General features: G+C 48.0%; 1 long non-coding RNA gene across 7 annotated transcripts in view; it reads left to right on the top strand.

Moving 5' to 3' along the window:
• Window positions 1-1,191: 1,191 nt before the first annotated feature.
• The window catches only part of LOC116946934 (uncharacterized), a 166,375-nt gene continuing 139,801 nt past the window's right edge, over window positions 1,192-27,765 (top strand). For 2 of the 7 annotated variants that reach the window (XR_012945522.1, XR_012945521.1), the window contains exon 1: window positions 26,782-27,731. This is a non-coding gene — a long non-coding RNA (uncharacterized LOC116946934). Of the gene's footprint in view, window positions 1,259-26,772; window positions 27,732-27,765 lie in introns of those variants that run through there. The other 5 variants (XR_012945520.1, XR_012945526.1, XR_012945529.1 and 2 more) reach the window with 5 other exon arrangements.

The following is a 27,765-nucleotide window of genomic DNA, read 5'->3' as shown; positions in this document are numbered from 1 at the left end:
CAATATATGTTTTTTTGCTTTTAAAAATGCATACATGAAGGGTTAAAAAAGAATCCCCTCAAATATGTGATGGTATTGTAGGTGTCCGTTGCAGAGTGATCCACAGAGAGCAATCAGCGAATTAATTAAATAATTAATTGATTCCATGGGGCCCCATCCACCGCTCGTCTTGGTCGCGAGCTGCTGCATCGCGGAAAATTGGGGGAAAAAGGGTTCATGTGAAGGAGCGCACACCTGTCTGTCATACTGGACCCAGAGCACGTGTACCAGGAGCCAGCACGTGGTAGAACAGCGAATAGCTTGAGTATGGCAGAAGTGGGGAGGGGTGAGGTGGTGTGTGTGTGTGCGTGTGCGCTGCGAGTTTGAGAGAACTTTATAAAACACAGGCCCGTGCCATTCTATGTTACATTCCGCCAAAATGTAAAAAAAGCTGCTGTTTTTAATATCCGACTTATCAAAAGCTTACTTGTTGCGCTGTCAAATCGGCTAGTGGTTCGTTTAAGAAGAATAAAAGTTGCCGGCTTACAGAAACGTACGCAAAAAAAATGTACGTGCGTTGAATAACGACTTTTATTCTTTCATTCGGCGGGGAATTGACAGGCGATGTTTCTACGTTCATGTCAAACACCGAGTAAGCCAGTTGGATGGCTTCTGGAGTCGCTTGGTGGAATGAATAAATACATCTGCTGAGCGATGGTTTATTTAAACTTTTGTTTTTATTAACGGACGATCGGAATAGGTTCCGGTAACACTGCAATAATTAGTTACACCTGTCTTATTTGAATTATGAATTCAGTCAGGTCACCATTATCGTCGTTGTCAGCCGCGTAGAGTAGAAAAATTACCCTCTGTAGGGGGCTCAACGCGGGGACTATCCTCGAGCTCTGTAGTGAAGACCCTTCCGCCAGCGGTGGCGTGAGCAAGACATTTTCCTTCTCTCAATCAACAATCTCGGGCATAACGAATACACGCACATACCTAGCCACTTGGCACAATCCACGGCATGCGCTTGCGGAATAAACAACATCGTGACCCTTCCGCCAGCGGTGGCGTGCGCGTGCAATCGCAGGTGCTGCACTTTTACTTTCCAAACTTTATATAAAACCGACTGAAAAAAAAAATTCTACCCACCCCTCCCTCCCCCCCATAACTTTCCAAATTTTCCCCGCACACCAGGCGTGCCATAAACAGGTCTGTCCGGGCGTAATTTCGGCTCAAGGCTATCGCTGACGTGGATGGCAAACTCATTATGTGACAGGTAAGCTGCTGCTGGTGGTGCCCCAGCGTCGGCCATCCGCGGAACCCTTCCCCCTTCTTCCCGTCCCCGCCACTCTGGGGGAGCAGGCGTCGCGGTCGCCCGACGCGGCCGTAAATGTGTCGGGCGTCGTCGCTCGAGTCGCGGCGGCCGAAGCGGGGGGTTGGCGAGCGGGAGCCGGGGGCCGAGGGAGCGGTGGCAGGGGAACAGCGGGGGGCGGTGGCGGTCTCTGCCGACCCCAGCGGTGGTGTTTCTACCGGGCCATGGGGGGGGGGGTGGAGAGGGAAGGGAATTACAGATTCACGTTTGGGTGCGTCACTTGTTGTCACGTTTGTTTGCCCCAGGAAAAAGTCTCGGCGAGTCTCGGGACTAGATTTGAAGTTTTCGTGACTGCAGGGATCCATACTCTTTGGTTCTTTCGGTAAAGCCACCACGTGACTTTCGGTAAAGTCACGTGACTTTACCGAAAGTCTCAGGGCTGCCCGATGCGCGGTTCACCAACATTGATTCAAGCGAAGCTTGACTCAGCTGGTGAGACGCTGTGTGTTGAAACCGGTCCAATGTGTTTTGCTTGTCTTGAATCAATGCCGCTGTAACTATGCACACCCAGAAGCCTTTGCGGTTAATGGATTGTCTAAGGAATACTTTTACGTGGAGAGACGGATATATGGGGGAGACGTCTGCTTATTTAGTTATTTATATTCTCCACAATGACGCAAATTATTATTTAGAGTTATTTTTTTAGAGTGCTCTTGCTAGGTTTAACAGTAGGCAGCGATGATTTGCTATGCGTTGTTCCCAATTGAGTAACTTGTGGGTAATTATTAAAAATGTGAGCCGTGACACCGGCATGCATGGCCTGCATTATTTTTTTAGACCAACGTCACAGGACCATTAACTGTAAATCAGACGCTGTGCAGATGCTGTGTATTGTTATAATTATGTATTATTATTTTTGCGACTGATACTCCTGCAGCGTTAAGCAGGGTGGCCATGAGGCTCGAACCACGAGCCTCTTGAAACAAAAGCGGCACATTTTATCCCGCTTGAACACATTTTATCCCGCAATCATACTTGTGGTGAACAAGCTGCGTAACTATAATTCTACGACAGGTGTGTGTATGTGAAATAATAATGACGGTGTTAGACCCATGATGGATGACGTTATATTTATATTTAATAACGTTATTTAGCATTATGAAATCACAGAGTTGGGAAGTCAACTACTGAATCGGAACAACAAAGAAATATAAAGGAATTGAAGAAAATAATATAAGCCTTAGCCCAGCAGTGGGCAGTTTCAGGCTGACAACAACAATAACAACAGAACTAAAAGCTTTGTCATAATCAGGACGATTTGAGTTCGATCTGACTTTTATGAATCTGGGGTGGGGATGAGTGGACGGCCAACTCCTTCACCGACTTGGTGCCCGATGCTTTGGCTTAGTTTGTCTGGCGCCACCGCTGCCGCTAGCGAGTGAGCGACCAGGAGGCTGTAACGTTAAACTCTGGGGGTGGTGGTGGAGGTGACGATGGTGGTGGTAGCAGTGACGGTGACGGTGGTGGTGACGACGGTGACGACGATGGTGGTGGTAGCAGTGACGGTGGCGATGGTGGTGACGGTAGTGGTGACGACGGTGACTACGATGGTGGTGGTAGCAGTGACGGTGGTGGCGGTGGTGGTGACGACGGTGGCGGTGTCACCGTCGGGGGCTCTGCGAGACAGGAGGGGGGGGGGGGGACTGATCTCGCGTCGCGTCGCACGTGGGAAAGCGACTTGGTCAGAGCCGTCACCTGCCAAGAGTTAATTCAGTTTGGCACGCCGTGGGGAGCGCGGGGGATCAGTGGGGAACATGGACGCAGCAGCCGCCACTGCCTTATGGAATTCCATCCCATGGGCTCTTAGTGGGAACATTCTTTTCATCCCCTCTCTCTCTCCTGGTTCTTTTGTGCTGCGAGGGAGGTTCACCATTTCATAAGATAATTGTCGGCGAACTGCGAAGTTTAATCATCTGTACGTGTGTAGAGTGTAGCGGTTAACGCTGCACTACGAACCCGGTGACCCGAGTTCGATTCCCACTCACGGCCAACACCAGTGACTATTATCTCAAGTGGGCCTACCCTCGGTCGATTCGGCCTCAAATGTGTAAACTTCGCCGCTAGGGAGACAAAGGCGGCCGGGCGTGGTGTTGACCACCCACCCCCTCGTGTGCAGTGCCGGCCTTCGTAGGTGCTCGCTAATGGCACTTGCCCCAACGGTCATTCAGTTTTAACCTGGACAGATAATTGTAAATTAGTTGAAATTAAACCTGAATCATTGTATATGTGCATCGCGAGTCACTATGATGTTGTTTTAGATCTATGTTTTTGAAAGCTTTTGACATGCATCCTTTGTTAGATGTCTGTTAAGTGTTTTTTTTCTCGTTATTTTTTTTATCTTGTGCATCACTGCCAACACATTATAGTGTGACCAAATACATTGCCTTATGTACATTTAACGTCATTTTTGCCGTTTATTTTTGTAATTTGTGCTCTGATCAAATTTTAGAGGTAATCTGGCCGAGCCGATTTGCAGCGCAGGGAATTGAATGTGTAGACTTATTTTCGCGTCCAGTTATGTTTGCGATATTTCCGATGACTCGTGAAGTACGGTGTTTATATTTTATTTTGGTTACTTTACTTCATTTCTACACTTTTTGCTTTCATCATTTTGGGTGACCCAGGACAATTCTCGTAAATGAGACTCGTCCTCATCTCTTGGGTTCTCATCTGGTTACACAAAACAAACTTTAACGGGCACTTAAGTAATACACACAATATGAGCTCTATCTATATTATAATAAAGTAAATTTAAGCATATCATTTGTACAGTAAAACATTCATCACTAAAATATAAAAGTCTAATTACAAAAAAAAACAACGTGAGGTCCAAATACTTCCAATATCTATCTGTTTTTTTTTAATTGGAAATTGACGATTAAACAAATATAATTTGAAACCGTTTTGTACATATTGGACTCGGCACTCAGAAGGTAAGCCGGCATGTGCATATCCACTTGCCAAAGTTTGTCAGAGTGATGTAGGTAATTTAAGTAAACAATTCTATACATACACATTTCCAATATGCAGTTATACATATACAATACACAACATATACAACACATTATTTAAATACATTTCAGAACGTTTGAATAAGTTGAAATTAAATGTATGCACGTAGTTAACATTCATAAGTCTTCATTTTCATCATAGCAAACCTTCACACGAATGCAATCGATATATTAAAACAAAGACTATGTAATCATAGGTGTACATTTATTCACCACTTTTTTATTCTTATTTCATTCCACTCGTTTATCCATGAAAGCCTCACTAGGTCTCGTGACACTTTTTCAGGAGGACCCCTGTTCACTTCTCTCTGTGTGTGTGTAGTGTTCGTTGTTGTCCTTCCCCCACACCTCCGATTAGCACGGTTGGCTGCGTACGGTGCGAAAGAAGTTCAACATTGCATGTTTGAACCGTGCTCGCCGGAGGTGCTAATCGGAGGGGGCGATGACGCTGCTTCGTATAATCCACATCGAGTAACTTACAGTTTCATTTTTCAGCATTGAGGATGTTTGGCCTAAAAATAGTTTGCCGACGTACGGTGCTAAAGAAGTCCAACACACATACATATGCCGCAAGTGATCAGCACGTTCCATGAACATCTGAGATCTCGTTCTGCTGGATTTGTTGTTGAGATCTCCGCCAGGTAAGTCTATGTGATTCCTTTCCCAATGTGTGATTTTGAGAATGCCAAACGCTCTCCTTGTGTAAGGGACAGCCTTGGACGGTTTGTCTGCTCAAAGCGGGGAAGGCACATTCAGCATGGTCACAGCCTAGCCCCCCCCCCCCCCCGTCCCAGTGCTGCAGAGGCAGATCTAGAAACTTCTCAAAGATGTGGTGAGAATGGGGAGTGGTGGTGGTGACGGAGGTGAGGAGTGAGGAGGGGGGTCCCATGATCCCCCCCCCCCCCCCATATGAATAAAATAGAATAAAATTTATTTTTTCCATGGAGTAAATATCAATACAATTCCACTTTTAAGGATCGTGGGTAGGGCGGTGGGGAGCGGCGGGGGGCAATTGCCCCCTGCAGTGGCAGTAACAGTTCATTGGGGGCGATAATAATCAAGCATGTGTTGTGTGAATACAAATATAATACGCTGCACAGGATAAATGACGTAATTATGCCATAGTCACGTGAAATAATGACGTTCGACAGACTAAATGCAGTTAATAACATCTTCATGCATGTAATTACAATAAGGCCACTTGGGCTCCGCAGCTCTATTGCTTGATTTGATTTCACCTCTCGCAGACACTGCCCCACAACCACTGAAAGATGAGTCCTGGGCAGTCAAAGCCAGAGTATAATATTGGTTAAGAAAAGCTTTGGTAAGTTTTGCAGCTCCAGAGACACATGGGATCCACTGGGTTTCCATTGTTGTTGATTTGTTTTTTGTTATATATGTGCGTATGTTTGGGAGGGGGGGGGGAGTCGTGTAGTTGTTAGCGCACTCAGCTACGAACCCGGCAAAACAAATTCAATTCGCGCTCAAAGCCAACTTCGGTGATGATATCTGAACAAGTCCTGGGGCTTACCTTAGTTTGACCGAGGCTTAAATGAGTACTTGGTGCGGTGTGTAAACATGATTGGGAAGACAAAAGTGGCCGGGCAGGGTCCTGGCCACCCACCCTCTCGTGTGACGTGCTAGCCTTCATCGGTGCTACTCGCTAACAGCACTTGCCCCAACAATCTGTAAAGCCTATACGGGGGATCTCTGTCTTCGTATCTTTGTTTGTGAAGAGGCGGTGCTGTGGTTTGCGCATTGCCCTCGGAACCTGGCAAGTGGCGTTTGATTTCAGGTCCTGGCTAACATCAGTGGTGAATGATATCCCAACTGGATCTGGTTCGCCTCCAGCTTGACTCGGCCTTCAATCGGTGCATAGTGCAATTGGCATGGGGGAGTCAAAGGTGTTTGAGCATCGTGCTGGCCTCAATACCTCTTTGTGCACCATGCGCCCCGAGAACGATTGTTTAAGGGCACTTCATAAATTTAAATTATATTAATAGGCGCTCACTCGCAGCGTTTGTATCAAAGAGTCTGCACGGTCACACGAGGGATGTGTTTTAATAGATATATGCAGTACTGTTCTTATGCATGAGTACAACAAATCTGATCAGGCTCATATCACTAAAACCACAACACCACCACTGGACATCGTTAATAAAAAAAACACACACACATACAAAGAGCCCCTATAGCCAAATAAACTGTGGAGGAAAGTGCCATTAGTTAGCAACTATTAATGCATTTGCAGTGCACGAGGTGTCGATGTCGCAAGTTTACTCAGCGCATACTCATTTAAGGCTGAGTCGACCTCGGGGAGGCCCAGAACCAGGTTTGGATATCACCCGCAACTTTAAGATAGTTAGGGCCATAAATCAAACTAAGTTTGCCGGGCTAGTAGCACAACGCGCTAACCACCGTGCAACTGCTTCCCACACAAAACACACACCCCACATACGCGCACACAACAACACAACAACACAACAATAACAACCGCCATTCGTCACTAAGTGGCGGTGACGTCACCACAACACAGACACATACAGACGCACGTACACGTGGGCAAGGAATCGAGAGAGGAAAAGCTGCTTATCTCGGTGCTGTCCATTGACTGCAGTGCCCTCTTGTGCATCGCCGGAGATAGGCGTAGGTTAAACGGTGGGCTCCTCGGAGTTGCAGACGCGCGACATCCTTCTGCGGGGTCCAAAATGTGAACCCTGCATTGCGCTTCACTGTTGTGTAGTCGTGAGTGGGGGTGGGTGGGTAGGAAACGCAGGCAAAAACCCCGTACACCGGCTCACTCTGCCCGCCATTCCCCTGCAGCTCAGATGAGCACGGTTGGCTGCGTACGGCGCGGAATAAATTCCGACAACATACGTACACGTGTAAACGCGCACTTTGTACATCTGCGTTAAATGACCGAGATGTGCACAGGCAGGGTAGACAGAAATAGACCTCTAAGCTAGAGGCTTTGGTGTATGCCAGGCTAGACGGAAGGCAGTTTTCCAACACGGTTGTTTTTGAACTGATTTCTCTTTGCTTAATTGGTGTCTCTTGAATTTTGTATTTGTTTTCACGTTTTGGTAAACCCAGGTCACTCCCGCGATTGTAGACTTTGGTCCGGTCCCTTTGAGCCCTTCTCACCGGCTTAAACGTAACTACGCCACCACTTTTAATAATCCCACTCTTTATCTCAACCGCTATCATCCCATGTACAATCGTGTACAATTGTATGATTGTTGTAAAGCCCCTTTAGAATAAGGCGCTATATACATCTGTGTAAGGCGAGATAAGAAACTTGATCGATTGAATCATTGACGGTTTTTTACCATTGAAAACTTATGCGGCACATCACGGACCTGGGGTAAAATTTCGGCCTACTCTTCCACGCGTACAAAATAGCAATATAATAAAAAAATGACAGTAACAATTTCGTTGTACTGTAATTGTCAAAACAAATTCGTGGGATTTTAAGGAAATTCGAGCCTGAGTTGTACGTGAATAAATAAAATGGTCAAAATTGTTGTAATATTTTATTTTTACATTTAATTTATGTTTTTGGGCTCCAAACAAACAATTTAAATATTAACGGGACGTGTTGCCCTTGGTTTCTTGTTTGTTTTCATTTGTATAGCTAAGTTTTGTTTAGAGCTTCGTCAAATAGTTGTTCATTGCAATGCATTACTATGAACAAGGCTGTGATGCAATTGATTTGTAACACAGGGGAAATATAAATATCCGTAAAAATAAAGTCTGCCATAATAGATGACAAAAAAATACTGTGGATATTACTAACATGGCTCAATTACAGGGCATCGAGATTACGTAGATAATTTTGCTGATATAAACGTGCAAACGATGGGCCACTTTGTTGAGCTATCATTCGTGGCCAGGTCGCTTCTGAAACAGTTAATACCTCAGTGGACTTTGACTGGTAGGATGGGGATGGTTTATTTGTTTGTGTTTGGGTGATTTGTTTACCTATCTTGCACTTCGCACTCCTATCGTGTTTTTGTAACTTTTTGTTGTAACGTTCTTACCCGCCCCTATTGGACATATGTGAAAAAGAGCTTTATAGCTCATCGGATTCCTCCAGTATAAATCCATATTCTGATTCTGATTTTGATTTATAACTTTTTGCGTTTATTTGCATGCCATTTGCCAGTAACTTTGTGTGCATTCGCGTGATTAATGTTTCATGGTTATTCGAGGCGATGATAACATTAATTTAGGTCGAACAATTGTGCGAAACACCATTGCTTTCCTTTATTTAATATTTAATCATGTATAACTGATTAATTCTGTTTCACGTGTGACATGCCAAATCAAATACTTCCGTAATATTGGCAATACCGCATATATAACTGTACGAATAAATTAAAAGCCCTTTGTCAATCTACTGCTGGATAAAGGCCACCCCACCAAGCTGGTCAGAGTAGGTTGGAGGAGGGGGTAGCCCAGGGACTGGTTCGGATATCGTTTGCCGCTGACGGTAGCCACGGCCCGGGAATCGAACGCTGGTCGCTTGCGCTCCTGGATAAACGTGAACCTTCACGCGAGCGAGCGTCACTTTTGTATCGCGCTCACATTGAATAGAGGTGCCGTGGTCCACATTGTCCATGGTGGCAATGCAAGCAGCTCACAGGGTAACAATATCGGAGCGAAACGTGATAACGGTAACGACAACTCTGCAAAGCGCCTCCCGGACGAAACACCCGCTCCACGTCGCGCGGCGCTTCAGAAGAAGATTTGCAAAAACGCGGAGAAATCGCTTCGATGGCGCTCGCCGAGGCTGTTCGAACCATGCACCTCGCTCCTTTTTTGCGCAATTTCAAAGCTCCTCGGCCGCAATCTCCCCCCCCCCCCCCCACCTTCTTTTTTTGATTGACTCTTTTTTTTGTTTACCGAAGGTGATGGTTCATAAAATAGCGTTGTTGGCACAGGTGAAAGGAGTTAACGAGGATAATTCTGAGAACTAGGAAATGACCGTGGACCCATTCCTTTCCTGCCACGGCCGGAGACAAAAGGCCGCCAAGCTGCATGGGAGGGAGGGAGGAAGGTACTGAGCTCTCCAAAACAAAAGGGCCAGTCCCTGGGACATTTTTTTTTCTCTCTCTCTCACTGTTACTCTTTCCCAGGGCTTCTAAACCTCATGCGCAGAGCATCCCAGCAGGAATTGTATGAAGGGACAATCCACGTTGTTTATTCCGCGAGGGTATGCCGCCACGCGGGTATCCGTGCGATTGTGCGTGTGCTCGCGGGGGTATCCGCGCTGAAGATTGTTATTCGAAAAATGGTGAAGTGGCAGCCCCCCCCCTCCTCCCCCCCCTTGCAATCGCTTGCTCTGAGCCACTGCTTGGGGGGGAAGGGCGTCCACTCGAGGGCAGCTCGAGCGCGTTTTTGGCCTGCTCTTCCACACTTGGAAGAGGTGGGAATACCAAAACTTTACTACGAACCTGCTGACGAGCCGAGCCAAGGTGTACAGGCGCTGGGAGAGATTTGATGAATAAGGTTCAACTGCTGAACCACGAGATCGAACCGGCAACTCCAATGCCCTAACCATTACACCACAGAAGTATCCCTCAAGATGCTTATGAATTAATTATAATTAGTGGATCTGGATTCCTCGCAGCCACAAGTCTGTTGATTTTCAACGCAGTCTATTTTTGTTCTTGTTACGTGTCCTCTAGATGTTGGATTTAACCCTTGTTTTTTTTTTCTTCTATGGATTTGGGATTATCGAGGTGACCTTTTGGCCTCTCTTTCACAAAGTTCCAACGATGAAAACAATGTGGCCACATTTCCCGTTTTAATCGCACACATTGAGAAATCTCTCCACCTTGCCCCCGCGTGCACCCCCCACTCCTTCCATCTCTCGTACGATCGGCGCACTGTTGCATAATGCACTCCCTTGCATCGTGTAAAAAAATACGATTTTAGACTTTTCATTTCAAGCAATTTCAGCTCGGGGTTTACACCCACCCCCCCCCCCCCCACACACCCACCCGCCCCCCAAACCCGCATATGTATAAAGCGTACAATGACTGAAAAAAAAAACTAAACTAAAAATGAGAACCCTGGCTTAGACATTTGTGTATCGGTTTTCCACGCGCGCCGCGCGACGCTGGAATAATCGCGACGACATTGAACAAACGCTCCGAGCTCGCTTCCCCCGACGAGAGAGCACGGGCGTCGACGGTTTGAGTTTTGATACGCAGGCCCCCGCCCCCTCCACCGCCGATTGCTTGGAGCCAGCGCACTATCGTGGGGGCCGCTGCCGAGCTATTATGATGACTCTTTACTCTTTTATGAGTGCGTGTAATATAGCAAAGTGTCGTGTTTGTTCCGCTTAAAGGTGGGGTGGTGGTGGTACGGGGGGGGGGGGGATGTCGTATCGGATTTTATCAGGGCACCTCATTGGGTTTCTCCCCACGTATCTTTTCATTTAGGATGAGGATATGACTTCGTTCTGGGGTGTCTAATTGTGCCACGGTGTAAGGTGTCATTGGCATTCCCCCGTGATGGCCGAGTCCGAGAAGAGAGTACGTGTGTGTGTGTGTGCGCGCAAGCCGAGGCGGTGTTTGCTTTAATAAACGGCGTTGCTTCCCAGGGTCGCGCTGCGCTGGGGTCTGCCCGTTGCATTAAATACCTTGTATTTCAAGTGCAAAGCTGTTACGCTTGCAATTAAGTGACCAATTCACTGGGTCGTAAATGATTTATTAGCGGGGTATAAATGGCAAGCGTTTCTAACCCCCAGCCCTAACCAAAAGCCTTCCATTGTTATTGCTGTGTAATGAGCTCTCGAGTTACGATCCTTATACCGGCCACGGCACTTAATGCTTATGATAAATTATTGGTGGAAAGATACGTTTTAAAAAAAATAATAAGCACTGCATTCGGGAATTTGCGACGGGTAAGTGATTCTACATTTTGGCTCGTCTGTGCGTTGTTGCGATGATTAAATATCACAGATGAGAAATTGTCATAAAATTATCAGTAAATTGCAAAATTTGGTTTAAAACGTTGAAACGTATAAGATGTCAACCTCTTGTGTGTCAATAATGCATACGAATCATGACGTACGTATCCATGTTACAGCCCTTTGTCAATCTACTGCTAGGTGAACGCCTAACAATGCTGTGTTGGTGTTGAGTGATTTGCTGGTCATACTTCACCACGCTGGTCAGTGTGGGTTGGTAAAGCGTAAGGAGGAGGAGGAGGGGGGGTGGGCGGATACCCAGGGAGCCTGTTCAGATATCGCTCGCCACTGATGCTCCGGCCCGCCACAGCAAGGAGTCGAACTCCGCCAGTGCGTTGCACCTCCGCAGCGCCCACGCCCCCTGCGTGTGCAGTCGACGGTAAAACAAAAAAAAACAAGAAAAAACTGAAGGACTCGCAGGTTTCTTTTGCAGAGAATAAAATGAAAGGTAGTTATTGTTTTTATTTTAGCTCCGGCAGCCAAAATGAAAAGGGAGTTGGGAAGAGCGTGTAGTGAACTTTATGGAAGAAAATAAAAAGATTACCAGGCTCCTTTTTGTTGTTAAGCGTAAAGAAAAGCAAGTCTGGGGTGGGGGGAGGGTGCTGGGTCACTTCGCAGCTCGAATGAAAGGCGGCCAAAAATCCCATGTGTTTAGCGTGTCATATGATCCAAATTGGATATCGATCAACTGAACGAGGGTGCATCCTGTGGTATTCAGCAGAGCGCTCGCTGGGAAGCAGGTAGATTCGTATGCCGCCGCCGCCGCCACCACCACCACCGTCGCTGCATGGCAATGCAGAGCGCTCGGCACATCTGACTTTTATTATTGCGCGGTGAACACAGCGCGGCGATATTGAACCCGACAATACAAGGCTTTGTCAGTTCAGATCCTGAAAGTCACGCGCTGGGCTGCAGAGCGGACTACATCTGCTTAATGGAATGGCTGTCAAGATGCGGCAATCTGCGTGTACGTTCCATGCCGTCGAGAAAGCGAGCAGACATTTCTGTGTGTGCTGCCCCGCTACCAATTTATTTTTGTTGGGGGGTCGGGGGGGGGGGGATAGAATTCAAAACTTTTCGCGTGCTTTGTATTTGCACGCCGCTACGTTTGTATATCGTCCAGGACGTCTGGCAGCCGTGGACGACTTGGGTCGAAGTATCCTGGAGGCCGCTTCCTTTCGGCAGTGGTGGAGTGGGCAAGCGATTGCAGGGCTGCACCTTTTATTTTTTTACGTTGTTTTTGTGTATAGGTGAAGCTCCGAGCGATAGATATATATATACACACACAAAGCTGATGTACAGCACTGAACACATTTAATGAAATAAACGATCTCCAAACAAAGGGGCATTATGTTTTATGAAAGTATGCCTTATTGCACGCGATCTGTATAGCTGTAGGTTTGCATTTTTAGACAGGTGAAATTAAGGGGAATTTCCTTTACATAAACAGGGTATCAAGTGTCCAACCAGAATTCACTAATGCTGGAGGAATCGAGCATTGTGGTTGATGTAGCATTCACGAAAAAGTAGGTTTGGAGTCTGGCGGTGGGGTAGCAGCTTTGTTGTTGAATATTTTTCTTGTTGGGTATGATATTTAAAACAAAACGCATAAAAAAATATTAAAATAAAAAAAATAAAAACAAAAGCGATGCCAACGAGATCCCACGTTGACGGAAATCGACGCCGTATCTCAGAAACGTCCGGCACGATCGTGCTTCTCTCGTTTGCGTGCAGTCAGACGCAAAACGCTGCCGCACTCTCCCCTCCATCCACCTCCACTCCCGCCCGCCGCTCGTCGGCAGGATGATGCCGGGAGCGCAGAGAAGGGTGGCCCGGCCCGGCCCCTACCACCCACGGGCACGTGTTCTCTGCAGAGGCCGTCTGAGGCTCGAAAGCTGCGCCAGCCGGTTTAACGTCATTGCTCCGGGTTTGAGTCGTCTGTGCATCGGAATCAGAATCTTTCTTTATTTTTCAGACTCGAGAGGGAGGAAGAATACCGTGAGTTGGGAGGCTCTTTAATATTTTTGTTCTCGGATGGTCAAGAATGGGCAAAACAGTAAAAACACTAAAACAGTCCCAGACCACACCAAGATAACACCCACACACCAGTAGTCCCTCAATAAAATGTAACATTAATATTGAACTATCGATACGCAGGTAATGAACACAGTTACAAATCACATTTGCCAATGTGACTTTATCCAACACTAGTCTTCTGCTTCAGGATTTTCTTTTTGAAGGAAGATTTTTGCGATGTTATCCTCACGGAGTTAGAAGTAAAGAAATGTACGTGACGCCTCGGTGCACGTGGTCAGGTTGGGTTTACTGAACTTTAAAACGCAGGATTTTTTGTCAAACCGTATTCGCTGCATCATCCCGTCAGGTAAGCACGCACGATGTCCCGATTTACGTTCGAATTTGAGAAGCCGCGGGGAAAACATTTTTCTGCAACCCATGTTCTTTCGAGTTGTTACCTAACTGTGTGTTGTTCGGCATCGTCTGACTTTTCGCTGCACATCCTGGAAGCTTCGTCAGAAACGGAAGGAAGCTCCATAGCACGTGGAGCGAAACGTCGGACATCAGGCCGTGATCAACAAATCCAAAAGCACGTCGGAGGAGCTGTGTGTAGAGCACAACTGCGGAAACCCCCACGCAGTAGCGATGCGATAAAAGTCTTCGATATGCAACATCCAATGCTGTAGTCTTCTCCGGTGACCCTAGATGGCAGAGTTAGTTTCTTATATCCGTAGACAGATTTTCGAAAATATGGCGAAAAAAAGCATTTGCTTCCGTGTGTTACAGGCGACGGGGCCTACAAGGGTTCCCACCACGATGAAGTTTAGTCTTTTGCGGCAGCAGTTAAACGTGGCGCTGGGTAAAGTGCTACAGACTCGGCGGACCTGGGTTTGACTCCTAGTCGCGGCTACCATCAGTAGTGAGTGATAACTAAACTACTGCCACCACACCAACCTGCACTGATCGCTGATCAGCAGGGTGGCGATATGTTAACTATCTCGCCTGGTTTACAGAAGGTTATGGGTTCGATCCCGACCCTGGCGCCTGTGTATTTGGAGTTTGAATATTCTCCCCGTGATCGCGTGGATTTTTCTCCGGGTCCTCCGATTTTTCCCTCCACATTTAGAAACGTGCGTTTAGAGTATTTGGCTGCTATACATTTCCACAGGATTAACCACTTCGTTGGGCTATCATTTGTGGACAGGTCGCTTCTGGAAAAGAGCCGCATAGCTCAGTGGGCCTTAGCTGGTAAAATAAAACATAGTTCATCGTTTATTTTAAAACTGAGTTGTTGGCGACCAAAGTTGACGATTTGTAAAAAAAAAAGCTTTTTTGGGTTAGGGTCGCGTGAGTGTAAGGCCAAAGTGGTGTGTCGTACACCCTCCTCCACCCGACACGGTCAAACGAATCAAGTCATCACAATTGACATTGTCTTCAGCAAACCGGTTTGCTGAAAGGAAATTCCCACGCAAAAGTCTGGCCGCTACGAGAGACAACCTGGTGGTCCTGATGATTTTGGGTTTAAATTCCAGTGAAACATGAAAAAATGTGCGCATTACCAGTTTAACAGACCTGTTGGGTTAATTGTTTGGCTCTGTTGGGTGTAGGAGGATGTCCGACATGCCTCTCGCCGGGTCCCACCCCGATATCCAATTGTGAACAGTGGTGAAGTACGTACATACTATGTATGTTGAACTTCTTTCACACTGTACGTAGCCAACCGTGCTAATCGGAGGTGTGAGGTATGGTGAAATAAGCCCCCATGACTGACACGCCACGGGGAGGACTTTATCCGGTGGTGGATTAAGAAAGGGCTGTTAAATATTATAACGATTGATTAAATTGCAGTAGATATGTGGAGAGTAAATGCATGGGTAGTGTGGTCAAAATTGGGCCATGGCAGGATTTAATGGGGCAACTTTTAATTAAATCTTAACCAACTGCATCTGCACTTCAAAAGTACACACCGAACACCCTAAGACAACAACCGTGAACACTGCCTGCTTAACTGATGCACACGCACATTGTAAAGAAAGTGGAGCCGCGCCAAGGATACATTCCCAGAATATAACAATGGCGTGTCCAATGGACGAGACTAGCGATGGAATGGCAGCCAAAGGAGAGCGAGAGAGCGTTCCAGAGAACGTGACCACCGTACCGCATGGGTCTACGAGGTTGCCTCGTGTGCAGGCCTGAGATGGATTGTGTGACCTTGCAAAGGTATGGGGGGAGGCCTTCATTCAGCAGTGGATGGATGATTGTTGCTCCTGATGATGATGATGCTAATGACCGAATACATATAAGCAAACGTTTCAGATGTATGCTGAACTTCTTTCGCACCGTACGTGTAGCCAACCTTGATAACCGGAGGGGCAGATAATGTCCCTTCATATTCTGCTCTCGGCTCTGATATTCATTGTATGGAAGGCATCATTATATTGGTCGCTCGTCAGCAAGTGTAGGTGATAGCGGTAGTGGTAGTGTGTTGATAGCTCGCGTTTAGCAATGCTTTTGTCGGCTTGCTGTTGCAATCGGTATAAAAAAAAGGTTTAAATAGCTACAATGTTTACTTTATGTGACAGAATTAGAATACAACAGCGGTTGAAACATTCTGAATTCACAAACTGAAATGAAGGAATATAAATGTTGGATGTTAAAGACGTGGAAAGTGAACATCACGTGACTATTGCACTTTTTAAACAACTGCCAACAACAATAATAATAATGATGTCAATAATACTTTACAGCCCTCGCCATGACTTCTGGATGAAGGTATCACTGCGCTGTGTGTGGCAAAACGGGGTTTGTTTGACCATACTTCACCATCCTGGTCAGTGAAGGTCGCTGAAAGAGAGAGTGGGAGGGGTGGGCAGTGATCAGGACTGAACCGGGCGTCACTCGCCACTGCTGTCACTTGTGGCCAGGAATCTAACTTGGTTTGCAGTGTTGGGGAGGGCGGTGAGCTAACCGCTGCACCGCCGCTCCTCGCACTGTTGTGTAAGTCTCAGATTAATATGCACAGAGGGGTGTTTTAAATTGACGGTTGCCGGGGGAGTTTGCTGGTACGTGTTTGGTATTTGAGTAGATGGCTGACTTTGTGTACGGACGCAACCGATCCTTTATTAAAACCAGGTGGGGCCTAACGAGACCCCTAAGTAGTCCGTTTCAAGGGGAGACGTGGCTTGCGATATCTAAGAAAATGCGTCAACAAACGTTATACATACCCAACATCATCGACCTGGTGTCGGTACGAACATCAAACAACACAGCATTTAAATAAAAAGTTTTGGTAAGAATTGAAAATGTGTATGTATGTAGAAACTTAATTTCCAGTCAGGTACATGTTAGCGCTCCGCTGTGTTTTCGCTCGACGTGCTGAATAGAGTTCCACGTGCTTTTCCTCACGAGAAATGTAGAGGGACGGTCAAAATCGATGAAAGTAGGAAAACTATAATGAACCATCGAACAAGGACGGTCACTGCATCGGGCACTTTCAGGTGCGCTTCTGCGGCCGTCTGGAATGCTCTTCCTTCAGATACGAGGAAGCCACTGGAGCCGTGGCACTTTTAAATCATCCAGATTGAAAACTAATTTCTTTAGAACAACCTTCTGTGTTTAGTTTATTTTTCCTTCCACCGCACCTCCGATTAGCAGGGTTGGCTACGTATAGTTACGGTAGACGTTACACGTACACACATACGCACGTTTCCAGACACGCGCTTTCCAAAAAAATGTGAGCGTGGGTACGGCAATATTAGCACTGACAAGTGAACGTTCGTTTCCTTGATTGTGCAACGTAAATTTTTCGACAAGCACTTTGATGGCCGTGACTTTGGTCAAGTGCCAGCGTTTCTGGCAATCGCTGAGCATTGCCGAGCACTCCGAGAGAGAGAGAGCGAGCGAGAGAGAGAGGGGCCAAGTCTCATGGGCGCCGCTGCACAGCTTCAAAAGACGCTGGCACCTACAGTCCTCACGCTGCGCCCGTCAGTGACTTCACGTCACATCGACTTGATTGTGTGCGTAATTAATTCTGGGCCCCCCCCGCCCCACCGCCCTCCCCCCCCCCCCCCACCCCCAGTGGCTTTGAATGGGAGGGAGGTTACGCGTCAAAGAGACGGACGCCTCTCACATCAGTTAAGCTAAAACTAGAAAAACTAAGCAATTTTTTTAATTTTACCCGGTAAGGGCCAACTGAGCTTTCCATATATATATATTTTTTTAGATGTATCTTTTTTTTCAGAGGCAACATTGGCCACAAATCATAGCTCAACGTAACTGGCTTATCGCGTGGAAATGTATCGCAGCCGAATACTCTTTAACGCGTGATGTTGATTCTAAATGCGGTGGGAAAAATCGGAGGACCCGGAGAAAAATCCACGTGACCACGAGGAGAACATGCACGCTCCAAATATACAGGCATCAGGGTTGGGATCAAATCCACGACCTCCTGTATACCAGGTGAGGTAGTTAATATCTTGCCACCGTGGGACCCTTTAACTTTGACATGGGGCATAGCAATTTATCAATTAGAGAATCGTAAACATTAAATGTGGAAATTCGATTTAAAGTGATCGATTCTCCTGTAACATTGTGGTGAGCCTCGCACCTACCAGTGGCTGCAGTGAATATATATGAACTCCGAACATACAACGCTCACGAATTATAAACGACAAAAACTGATTAATTCACATGCATAGAATCGCGTGTGCAGAATATAAATGTTTTGAGAACTTCAGGATAAGGTAAAATTCTATGAGCAGGTGCAGTTATTAAAACGTAGATTTTCGTAGCCAATACATTGATCTATATCTATTCTATTCTTGCTCATGGCGATGTTCAGGAGCTCGGTGCCAATGTCCGAGTTCTGCTAGCCACGACGAGAGGGCTTCAGGAGAGAGTTCGTGTTGTTTTTCTCTATCGTCTCCACCCTTGAAGGAGCGCAGACGACAGTGGTTCACTATTTGGCCGGTAATTAATTTGACATGGCCACAGTCGCATTGTGGCTCGCCTTTCATTTTCCATTAGTGAAGGAGGTGCCGCGCATCATCGGCCCCTTGATGTTCCGTTGTGGTTCTGGTTACACCGGTGTCGTTAAGGAATGTCAAAGCCAGGGGGGTGTGATGTTTGGGGGGCTCTTGATCTATATCTGTTTTGGGGTTAGGCCATGTGGTGATAGTTTTATGCCAGCCAGTTGAGATGGTTTCGAGCACCTGGTAAGGATGTCCCCCGGTAGACGTCACACTGGCCGAAGACCTCGGGGGCCGGCCCAGGACACACTGGCGGGGCTATGTCGCTCTGGGAACGCCTGGGAATTCACCAGGAAGAGCTGGAGTTCGTCGCCAGGGAAAAGGGGAGGTGTGGACCGCCACTGCTCAACACGCAGCCGCCGCCGCCGCAATCCTCACCAGAGCAAACGAAACGAACGAATGGGCTTCTTGTCACGGGCACTCTGAGCTAGGGGATTGGAGGGTGAACAAGAAGAATATTGGCGTCAACCTACCACGTCGTGGCTGCCTAAAGTAAACACAGGTATGGATGAATAGGTGCAATTGTTGTCCCTCCAATAGCAACAAAACAATGATTTGCTGGAATGGGAGAGATGGCACGGCCGTTGGGAAACTGAGCTGTAAAGCCAGTGGCTTGCGTTCAATTCGAGGCCATTGCGAACATACGTGGCGGGCGATATCCTCGCCAACCCTGGGCGTGTGCCCCCTTCACTTACAGTACCCACACTGACCATTATGGGTGAAGTATGGTGGTAACGACATCAAAAACTGCTATGGCATGGGGAGAACTTCGTCCAAGAGTGGAGAGACAAATGAGTGAAATGTTGGCTCAACTAACTTTGACAAGTACTATGTCGCGAAACAAAGAATACAATCATTTTGTTGTTGAGTTACAAGCAATGTTGCCCAGGACTGGAAAAAGAGTTATTTCGACTTTTTGATGGCAGAGGTGGGCCCTCTGTGAGGTATGATCGATCTGTCCTAACTCAGCCATTATAAATCATACTTGAGATAACTTTGTGTTTATACAGCTACAAAACAACGTTATATTTGGACCCAATTTAATCCAGATTATGCAACCAACACGATGTTGTCCTTCCCCCCTTCACCTCTAAATTTGCACGGTTGGCTATGTATGGTGCGAAAGAAGTTCAAAACATACATCCGGATGTCTAGCAGAGCAAAGCAATTATTTGTGTTGGAGAACTGCCTTCGATAAGAAGTTGACGTTCCAGAACTATTTTAGACAACGCGTTCCTTGACTTGGGACAATCTCGACATCCCATCCACTCACCGGGGATCTGAGTAGAGACACGATGTGAGTGAGATTGTCATGTTGATGAGCAATTCCATAAAAAATATATTTTTCCGGACCAAAACGACCGAGTTGCCAAGTCACCTTTTCTCGTCTCTACTCAGACGTGGACAGAACTTTCTCGTGCGAAAGAAGTTGCCATTGTGGACACTGCTTGTGCGGTTGGAAAGGCATGAAATGGCGGTCAGCCCCCCCTCGCCTCGCCCTGGTCAATCTTCCCCTTAACTGCGTAGAGCCTGGCACCTGCCCCCCCCCCCCCGCCGGCCCGTGGGATCTCCGAGTGCAGTTGCACCGCCTGCACACTCGACCGCGACACCGCTGGCTGTGGTTTTTATTTTATTTTCCAGAGCGGGTGGCCAAGCGAGCGAGGTCCTCACACGCACACCACGAAAAAAACGACTCGTTGGACGTCGTAATCCGAGCTGCTGTCCATCCCCGACCACCATCGGCCAAAAAAAAAAATCCTGTAAGCCACACAAAAATGCGTGGCCTTTATTATTACATTTTTGGGTCTATGTTCTCTCTGAGAGCACAAAGAGCCGCTCCCCCAGGTGTGGCACAATGGTGTGCGGTGTGGTACTGGGGGATTGTGTGTTCGCGAAGAGGGTGAGGTGGGGGTGGGTTGGGGGGGGTGACGGGGGTCGGATGGTGGTGGTCGTGATGGGAGTCGGTTCAGACGGAGGTGTCATCTGTGGGGTCAAGGTGAAAGCACGTGATCAATACGGCCCGGGGAAACGGAGAGACACGTGAGAACTCGAGCCTCCGGGCCTAATGAAAGAGGCAGACAAAGGGCATTGTCGCGAACTTGCGATCTGTTCTCTGTCCGTGCAAATCCACTCTGGCAGGCAGAGTGTGTGTGTGTGTGCGCGCGCGCGCTTTAGCACGCGCCGAGTAATGAGGTGCTCGCGTTGCGAGTGCGTTTATTAAACGGCAAAGTGGCTGTGTCACCCGCGAGCTAATCTCTGCTGCCGCCGCCGCCACTAATGTTGTGATGCCTTTGCTGTCACTGCCGCTCTTGGTGCTGTACTCTATGCGCTTACCCACCGACCGCTATGAACCCGGTCAGCCAATAGCCTTTATCTTGGCCCGAATTTCTCACTGTTTACATTGCTTTGTGCCGGTTTCGCCTGATAAGGTTTAATTTGATCCGCGCCCGTCAGGTGATCTTACGCCAGTCGGGGGGGGGGGGGGGCATCCTCTCCACTTTCACCCTAGGAGGTCCCCCCCCCCGAAACCACCCCTCCCCCCCCCCGGCTCGCAAGCGTGGCTTATTCACGGCGTCCGAACGGTGGAGGGACTTTAGCCGCTGCCAAAACACGTCAGGAATGTAATTGTGGGATGCTCAGCGGCGCAGATAAGACACAAATGGCCCCTTTCAGGCGAACATGACAGACGTACTAAAGGCTAAGCGGTTTGCGCACAAAGGACGAAGTTTATTACGCCGGTGATGCGTTGGGGGGGGGGGGGGAGGGCGTGCGCGCGATTGCCGGCGCTTCTCAACTCCTGCTCTCACTTGAACTCTCGCGAATCCACAGGTAAATCAAGGTGAGCAGCGCGCCGCGTCTCCCGCACTTTTCGCCAAACTCGCCGACGTTTGGTTGGTTGGTCCGACCCGGAGACTGTAGGTTCGCAACGTAACGCGTTTGCCGACTGATGTTGTCAGCCCCGTGAGTGGCCGGAGATCGAACCTGGCCGCCGCGAGGTTCGTAGAGAGGCATTCTGCTGCAACGCAAACGAAAGCGGCACCGCTCTTAACCCCCCCCCAACCACCCCACGTGCTCGTCTCAGATTAATTTGCACAGAAGGTGCAGACATGAGAACAAGGTGGATACACAACAATGGATTTTCCTGTTCTCTTCAGGCTTCGGGAATTAACGTGGTTAACATTCCGTTTCCAGCTCTGTTGTACTTTCACGTAGCGGAGGGTACATTTTGACAGAGTGCTCGCGTGCCTGTGCGCACGTGTGGTGTCGTCGTGCTGGAAAGAGGCGATTGTAAGAGGTGAGCTAGGATATAAAGTAACGTGGAGTGGATGTGCGAGTTGATTGGTCAGGACAAGGACGAGTGGAGAAAGAGGGACGATGAAGGTAGACCTCACAGGAGTGGGGGGATACGTCGATAAGGAGTTGACAGCCGTGTATGAGAAAGTGAAAATTAGGGGCGGTAGTGTAGCGGTTAGCGCGCTGCACTACGAACCCGGCGACCCCAATCCAATTCCCGCTCACGACCGCCATCAGTGATGATTATATGAACCACTCCTGGGCCTCCCCTAGGTCGACCCAGCCTCAAATTAATACCTGATGGGATTGTGTAAACATCGCCACGGGGGAGACAGACTGTGTGGTGCTGGCCACCCACTCTCTCGTGTGTCGGCACGGCAAACCCAACGGGGGTGGAGGGGCGGAGGGGAGGATCTTTGTGTGAGAAAATGCACGGCTGGGACATGAGTAGACTTTAATTCCACCAGGTGAGAACCCGGTCTCTCTCGCGAGGGTGAGCTGGGTTGAGAAGTGACGACCAGTGCAGCGCAATACAGGATTCGGCTACGGAGCCAGTAACGTAGCGCTCTCTAATGCATGGCAGAGTGTACACAAACCTTTTAGATCTATCAAAAACATGGCCCCGTGACCACATGAGGCTATGCCACTTCAAAACGGCCCACAGGCGTATTTTAATCCTCCACTGCAAAAACATCTTGGCCGCACTAATCGGTACTAGGGGGGTAGGCGGGGGAGGAGATACTTTTGAGACGACAACACTGACTTTATAATTGTAGGGCATCCAGTTACTCATGTCGCTGCTGGTGACCGATGTTTGCGTGTGTCTTAATGTGCGGCACCGAAAAAAAATGGGATTTGAAAGACCTCTTGGGCCCTCGGTTAAGAAAAATCAGTCTGCCCCAGACTTTGGATCTCTAAGGCTCAACAGCGAGGGGGGGGGGGTCCCTGATGTTTGTGTTTGTGTGAGAGTAGGCCAGCAGTAGTGCCGTGGTTTCTGCACCTCCTCGTAAACCCAGAAACCCCGCGTTTGATTCCTGCTTATGGATATTATCATTGTAGGTCGACCTCCACCTCAACGGAATAGCTGGCGCGATGTGTAAATATCCATCATGAGTGGACAAAGGTCGTCCTGTGTGGCGCTGACCACACCACACCTTCATGCACCGTGTTGGCCTTAATAGGTGCTCGCTAACATCACTCACCTCAACGGTCTAAATAGGCTACATGGAGGATCTTTGTCATGTACTCTGGGTGTCTTGCACAGCCTCAATAGAGCGGACACCTCTGCCCTGCTACTGGACAAGTCCCATCCAACGGAGGTGAATTAACAGATTCTGCACGCGTAGAACCCGTGTGATTTCCACGTATTTGTTTGTTACCGTGTGATATATTTCCGTACGTGTGTGTGTACCGGTGTGCGTGTAAAAAAAGAAATCCATAAACATTTAACGTATCCTTAGCGAGATCTGTTTCCTGTTTCTCAATGCAACGTTTATATGACACTTTCCTGTTTCCTAGACACGGGAACGCTAAAAAAAAGCCCCCCCCCCCCCCCCCCCCAGTTATTTCACGGAGGCCGCCGCGTAACGGGGAGGCGGGCGGGCGGGCGGGCGGCGCTGGAAAATGTCCCCAAGCGAGAACGGTTAAATCACGAGCACGTTGCATTCCCTCCTCCTTCAGACTTTGCGCCGTGAGCGTTTGGCTGAGGCAAGCCACCGCCATGGCTGGAAAGGTCCCGGCAAAGTGGGACCCACCACACCCCTCCTCCCTTCCCACTAGCTCACACAGGTCCGACTGTTAACAAGCCTTGCCGTGGGGGTGGCGGTAAGGGGAGAGATTTTGCATGGCTTGCCTTGTCCCATATATATAAAAAATATATATATATCATGGTGTGTGTGTGTGTGCGTAGGAAGTGGGTGGCGCGCTGGGTTAGCGCGCCGCGCTACGGACCCGGCGACCCAAGTTCGATCCCCCCCCATCCCCCGCTGGCAGTCAGTTTTAGCGACGGGTATCTGAAACGGTCCTGGGCACTCACCTAGGTCGGCTCGGCCTGAAATTAGTATCTGGTGCTGCGTGTAAAATATCAGCATTGGGGAGAGATGAAGGCAGGCCGAGTGTGGTTCTGGATACACACACTCCGTCTCGTGTCCTGCCAGCCTTCATGGATGCTCACTTAGGGGCCATCCGTTTAGTACGCATGGAGGGGGAGTTGGGGGGGGTTAACCCAAATGCGTAGCTTGCGTATGGGGGGTCTACTGACAGTGTACGCATAGGAAACGGGGGGGGGGGGTGAAGCCTCGATAATAATTTGTCTACATTGGCCTTCAAATGAGTCAGATAGTCCGGCGGTGGACTGTTTGCTTAAACACGATAATATTATGAATCCTTGATCGTTTCTGCGTGGATGAAATATCGGCCGTTCTATAGGATTCGGGGAGGGGGGTGGGGGGTCAAGTGTACGTACGCAGGTAGGGGTGGGTGTAAAAAGTACGCGTGCGTACAGAGAGGGGGTCAAGCTTTGACAGATTTTTGCGAAACCTACTCAATGGATGGCCCCTTATGGCAATTGCCCCAATATCTGCTCAGTCTATAACCTATACGGTGTTTCACTTTCTCTATTGCACAATGGTAAATTGAGTGCAGAATGAATCGGTTTTTTTGCGATTTTGATGCAGGAGTTTGTTATGAAAAGATGCAATTGGTTATCGTGTTGTGTCTAACTCGGCTTATTGGGCTTTGGCTGATAACGCACGGCCGAATTCTACCAAGAAGCAGATGACACACGGACACGCGAATCTGTTTTTAGTTTTTAAAATACAATAAAATGCGGACACATCGGCTATTAAAATCCAAGCTGTGTGCATTCCTTGTCACCGCGAATTTTCTCTCTGCTCGGAGCGCACACGACTACACGATACCAGCCCGTTGGAGTTTTATAGCGAAACACAAAACCCATCGAATTTTTAATACAAGTGTTTGTAATATATATCTTGTACAATTAACAACACGCATTAAAATGGCACTGTTAGATATTTAAACAAAGATTTAAAAAAAATATCCCCCGATGCGCAGATATTGAAACGTGACAACCGAGGATTGGTTTCATCAAAATTAAGGTTCATCAGCACAGTGCAAGTCACCAGTGCTCATGGCTGGTGTCAGAGAGGGCATCCATTGAGTCGGTACGCAAAAATCTGTCAAAACTTTACCTCCTTCCCTGTAGGCACGCGGACTTTTTACCCCCCCCCCCCCCCCGAATCCTATAGAACGACCGATATTTAATCCACGCAGAAACTTTTAAGGATTCATAATATTATTAATATGATCGTGTTTAAGCAAACAGTCCACCGCCGGATTATCTAACTCATTTGAAGGCCAATGCAGACACATTATTATTATCGAAGTTTCACCCCCCCCCCCCGTTTCCTATGCGTACATTGTAAGTAGCCCCCCCCCCCACCATACGCAAGCTACGCATTTGGGTTAACCCCCCCTCCCCATGCGTACGTTGTCAATGGATGGCCCCTAACTCTAATCAATGTTTGAATAGTCGTCTTAAGACAAGAGGACCACAATGCACTTCTTCAGGAAATGCCGAGGGTTTGTGTCGCACGTTGCACCGAGGGCGTTTGCCTATTTTTGTCGTTTTAAAATGATCGCAGGAAGGTACTACGCACCGATTTTTTTTTTTTTAAAACTCTCTTCTCTAAGGAGTATTATCGCCGTTTTATATATATTTTTTTTCATTCTCAATTTGGGCTTTCGAACGCCACTCCCAACCCTGCTCTCTCCTCCATCTCTTCAATAAATTGCTCGTTCTGGATGCCGTGCCGCCTTCAGTATAACCGCCCTAGGTACACGCGACACTCTGCCGTGTTTTCTCGATGCGCCCCTCCGACAAACGTTGACACAATCTTCGTCGACGAAGGCCAGCGAGGGCACACGAGAGGGTGGTTTTGGTGGGCGGCAAACACCCCTCGCCGCCTTTGTTCACCAACCGCACCGGGATCTCTCATTTGAGGCTGAGCTGACCTAGAGGGGAAGGGGGACGCTTGGGACCGGTTCGAATATTCGCCACTCATTACTCGTGTGCGGGAATCGAACTGGGGTCGCCGAGTTGGTAAGGCAAGCGCGTTAGCCGCTACACAACGAACAGGCCCCACACACAGTAATGCTCTTCGTGTAATATTTAACATGTCGAGGCTGCGGATTGTCGCATGCGTTTTAGTTTCCATGCCGTCTGATTGCTCGCGATGCGAGATGCCTTGCAGAGTTTAGCGGGGATTACGCGCACCCTAATGCTTTAATCGCAGGCCCTGGCATGAGTTTAAATGTGCAGGGAGAAAAATCCGAGCAGAACTGCGAAGGCTCAAGCCTCAAACGACGTGCATGCTTCACCGCTGGCCGACGCGATTCCTGATGGGGCCGCGCTTAAAAATCCCGCACCCATAGATTATTTTTTTTTTTACTTTTACCGCATGCGAAAATTCCCTCTACGGCAGAGTTTCTCAAAATGTTATTGGCCCGCGGATAACTCGGCCGATGCAAACGTTTACGCTGACCACCCAGCTCCCCACCCCCCGCCCATGCTGACAAAACGCGTTTGCTTATCTCTCTAAACATGCCAGCAATGCATGATTCATATTACCGGAACATAAAACAAAAATCACGCAGCTATGAGGTGCATTTTAGGGGTGGCATTTCGATCTTAGGGTAGTTTAATGAGGGTAGTTTACCTAACTTCATTTTTAAATAAATGAGTAAAAGGTTATATTCTTAGTTTTTTCGGTAAAGTCACGTTGAAGGGAAACAACAAAATAATAAAATATATATAACAAAAAGATATTTCGTCTCGCTGGTCTCGTCATGAAACTGCAATGAAAAAGAACCAGGGGAGGCAGCTATCACATCTGCCTCACTGAGGGGGACGTGTCTAACACGCCCCCTTCAGTGAGGCCACGCCCCCCTCAGTGTGTGTGAATCTGGCTCTGACACTAGCTCTGACACTAGCCAATATTTTTTGTTTATCGTTTTATATATATATTATTTTGTTGTTTCCCTTCAACGTGACTTTACCGAAAAAACTAAGAATATGAATTCCTGCAGTCACGAAAGCTTTAAATCAAAAGTAAAAGATTAATTAATGTCCAAAACAACAGGTAAGTTGCACTTCTGCGGCCGTCTGGAACGCTCTTCATATATTAAGAAGCCACTGGAGCTGTGCACTTTTAAGTCACCTAGATTTGAAACTCATTTCTCGAGAACTGCTTTTTTGTGTTTTAGTTCTTCCAGCGCAACCTCCGATAATGATTAGCATGGTTGGCTACTTACAGTGCGAAAGAAGTTCAATATCATACATCCGTAAAATTATTTCCGGATCAACCTGCATTTGCTTCACAGCCCCGCGGACCAACTGGAGACCAGTGACGTGCGGTGAGGTCAATGGCTGGGGAGGCACTGGCTAGTGTCAGAGCCAGATTCACACACTGAGGGGGGCGTGGCCTCACTGAAGGGGGCTTGTTAGACACGTCCCCCTCAGTGAGGCAGATGTGATAGCTGCCTCCCCTGGTGCTTTTTCATTGCAGTTTCATGACGAGACCAGCGAGCCTAAATATCTTTATATACATACGTGAAATAAGTTACCTGGGGTATGGAAGGCGAGGACATGAAATGAAGGGGTCTACAAACATTACAACGGTGACATACTGAGATAGTAACAGGCACGCGCTTATTGCCCGCGCTCCATCCGGTTACTGAGGGGTTGCGCAATCAGAGGGGAGGCTGAGCTCGTCGCTGCCTCACCTCTCGTCTCTTCCGGTATTTGCAGCGGAGCTCCGCAAATTTTGGCGATCTTGACTAAAAAAATGACTGGAATCGTACAGAAATGACATTTATAACAGATAAGTGGAACAATCTTAATATTTATTTTATTTGATTATTCTTTTTTTTTCCGTAACAGCTATTTTCATTGGAGTATGACAGGCGAGGCTCTGCTTCCTCTGCCTCCCCTGACCGCACGTCCCTGCTGGAGGATCGTTCTCAGACCGCCGGTGGGTCCGGGGACCGCACTTTGAGAACCACTCT

Source organism: Petromyzon marinus, chromosome 28 (genome assembly GCF_048934315.1).
Source record: "Petromyzon marinus isolate PM22_M1 ecotype Great Lakes invasive population chromosome 28, UKy_Petmar_22M1.pri1.0, whole genome shotgun sequence".
Lineage (NCBI taxonomy): Eukaryota > Metazoa > Chordata > Hyperoartia > Petromyzontiformes > Petromyzontidae > Petromyzon > Petromyzon marinus.
Note: the sequence above shows the minus strand (reverse complement) of the source record. Positions and strands in the feature narration are given on the sequence as shown.